Source organism: Microtus ochrogaster, chromosome 24 (assembly GCF_000317375.1).
Source record: "Microtus ochrogaster isolate Prairie Vole_2 chromosome 24, MicOch1.0, whole genome shotgun sequence".
Lineage (NCBI taxonomy): Eukaryota > Metazoa > Chordata > Mammalia > Rodentia > Cricetidae > Microtus > Microtus ochrogaster.
The window spans coordinates 6,279,492-6,282,770 of record NC_022024.1 but is presented as its reverse complement, the minus strand read 5'-3'; the positions used below and the strand labels follow the sequence as shown (position 1 = coordinate 6,282,770).

The window sequence follows — 3,279 nt, the reverse complement described above, 5'->3', positions numbered from 1 at the left end:
AAATACTAATCCTCTGACATATAAAATTTTTGTGCCTCAGTATCATATAAATTTGAGAATATTTTACTCATATGAAAAGACTATTTTCCTGATGACTTTGAGACAAGGTTTATTCGTATGACTATGCCTGTCCTAGAGCATACTCTGTAGACCAGGCTGGCCTAGATTTCAGAGATTGGTCCATTTCTGCCTCCCAAGTGCTGAGATTAAAGGCACGAGCCACAACACCTGAAAAAAAAAGTCATTTTAATTATTCGTTTTGTGATGGTTTCAGTTTAAAGAATTATCATTGTAATGTTATTCCCTCTTTGGGGGCATTGCTCAGTTTCTTGTCTGAATTCGGTTAAGGAGGGTGAATAGTGTAACCAAAAACAAAGCATTGTCCAGGAAGACCACTGATCTTGGTGTGGCTCTGATCCTGAACTCATAATGGAGTCATAGCTAACTGGAGGCCTTCTAATTTGGTGCCAAAGCCTAGGGTGTTGCCTGCGCCCCACCCTCTGTTACAGGCACACTGCCTGGAATACTGTCTTCTGTACACATAGACGGACTGTGTGTCATTCAGGCTGATGGGACCACAACCTGCTAAGACCTTTGCTGAATTGGGTAGTGCATGCATGTAAACTAGTGAAGATACACAATACATCAACTCTTGCACCCCTAAACTAGTCTCTGGACTCTGTTCACGGGGAAACTCATCTGACTCTGTCTCCCTCACCCCTCTCCAACTGAGCCAACAGGGAGAAGGAATAAAACCCCCACAAAGGTGGTACTGGGAATGAGTCTCAGAGTCTCAGCTCCACCCAGTGCTGGTCCAAATAAAGGCAGATCTGGTTGACAGCACCCTGGAGCTGGAGGGGACAGGGAAGAAGAAATCCTGCCCTGGTGAGACATAACCTCCACCCTCCATTATAGCATCCCAAACACAAACCAAAGGATCCAGCAAACTTCAGTAGGGACAACTAACATCTTTATTGGGCCTGCTTACAGAGCACAGGTAGGGAGTGACAAACAAGAAGGAGCCATGTCAACCTGGTCTGGACAACACATCACTTAAAACCCCCGGGGATGGAGCCCCTCCCCTGGTGCTAATCTCCCACACTGCAGTCTGTCTAGCAGCCCCTGAGACCATGAGACAATTAGCTCAGAACAGCAGAATTACAAGTAAATGCCTGGAAAATACAGGAAGGAACAGCTTCCATCTGTCTCTCCTCCCGCCCGCCCTGCTTCTAGGCCAGAATCTAGTCAAAAGTCAGCGTGCTCATCTGGGGGTCACTTGCAGGTCCTTCCAGATGTTCTGATGAAGATATGACCACGGTGCTCTGAAGATAGTGTCATATGAGCCCATCACAGGCGCAGGCATACATGTTCGGAATCATGTTGGGTGCCCCTGAAACTGTTTTCTCTTCCTGTGGAATCCAACTTGTAGGAGGTTCAAATCAATGGTCACATGAAGGCTCAATTGTCAAATAACTAAAAATTTCTGCTGGTGGCCTCAGGAGACCGGTGAACCTGTGTCTGCTTATTTCAAATCCATCTTCGTGAGTGGCAGGAACATTTGGGGCTCCCTGCCAAGATCACACGGGCCTCTGAATGTTGTGAATGGTCCACGGCTTTTGCATCAGCAGCATCCACAGGGATCACAGAGGCCGCAGTAGCTTGCTAGGCCCATCTTCTCACCGTCACAATGGATTTGACGCTCTGAAAGGCATGGGTACCTAGAGCGCACCTTAGTGTAAGGACAGCGGTTGCGGCTCTGCCTACCAGCCTCTTGAGCGGTCCCAGATGAGAACGCCTACAGATCAAAGTAGATGTCCCTTGAACCTGTGTTCAAGTTCCCAAGGGTCAGTTCCTGCCCGGAGCGTGAGGTGACCTCCAGGGAGTCCAGAGTTTCCTGACGCTCAGATCTCATCAGCTCAGATCTCTCAGGCTGCAAGGTGCACACAAAGATATCCACTGGGAAGCTCACCTTGGCAGCCCCACAGCTGCACTGAATTGCCACCTTGCCATAGTCGCACCTCGGGGTTGCGAAATTGATGGCCTCTGCGCAGTTGAAGCCTTGATTGAAGCCAGCGTGATAGCCATAGGGAAAGGTGACCATGAATTCCCCAGCCTCCTGGGTCATGCGTGCAAACGGGATGCCATTCTCCTTGAGCACAGTGGGGGAGATGAGTGCCACGTTGTGCTTCATGAAGGCCTGGCAGCCCTGGGAGCTGCCTGGGAACAGCTGTCTGGCCAGGTGCTCCAGGCGCCGGCCATGCTAGGGGGGTACCGCGTACCACGTCTTGGGCTGCCCAAAGTGCAGGTAGTTGATGCTGTACAGGTCCATGTCCTCCGTATTCCACGCGAAGGTGGTCTTCTACATGCCAAAGTACAGGTAGGGCGTGTTGACGCCCTCAATCACAATGCCGCATTATGCTTCAAGAGGTCCAAAAGACTTCCCAGGTGTCCTACGTTCCAATGTTGAGTGTTCTCGTCAAACAGGGAGCCGCTGACATCTGCACCGTAAACTGGAGACCCAAAGTACCGATTCTTCCAGTATTTTCTTTCCAGATCTTCAAAATTCACATGTGGAGGGGTCCGGTATTTTTTGCTGTTGGCCAGGTCACGGTACTGCCCCACTGTCATGGCTTTCCTCTTCTTATGGAATTGAGTGAACACACCTGCCTGGCCAGACACCACTTGCTGCAGGGGAGTGCCTATTACCATGTCACTGATGTCCTCATAGGACTGCCGGGCTCTCCACTCCTTGGGTGGGATGACCTTGGCCAGTCCAGCTCGGTGTGCCCCCTTGGGATTCCATGTAGGCTATATACTTGCGGAAATCTGAAAATTCGCTCATGGTTGGGCAGAAAGTCATGATGGTGCTGCCTGTGCTCTGGGGGCCTCGGGGCTCAGAAGACACGACTACTCTAGCCAAGATCTTGGGCTTTTCCGGAAGGATCAGTCAGACTGTCTGTCTGTCTGTCTTCTCTTGTCTCCCTGTCTTCCTTGAGTGTTTTTCCACTCTCACGTCTGTCCTTTGGTAAAAATATATCAAATAGAAAAAGAAAGCATATTTAACAAATAGTGCTGGCATAACTGGATAAGGAAAATGTGATTCATTTACACTATGGACTACCACACAGCAGAAAAAAAAAATGACAGCTTGAAATTTGCAGACAAATGGATGGAGCTAGAAAACATCATTTTGAGTGAGGTAAACCAGACCTCACTCAAACCCAGAAAGACAATTATCACATGTACTCATTCATAAGTGGTTTTTAAACATAAAGCAAA

At 48.9% G+C, this 3,279-nt stretch overlaps 1 pseudogene; it reads right to left on the bottom strand.

The window, feature by feature from the left end:
- Window positions 1-1,795: 1,795 nt before the first annotated feature.
- Window positions 1,796-3,279, bottom strand: part of LOC101984765 — a 2,209-nt pseudogene continuing 725 nt past the window's right edge.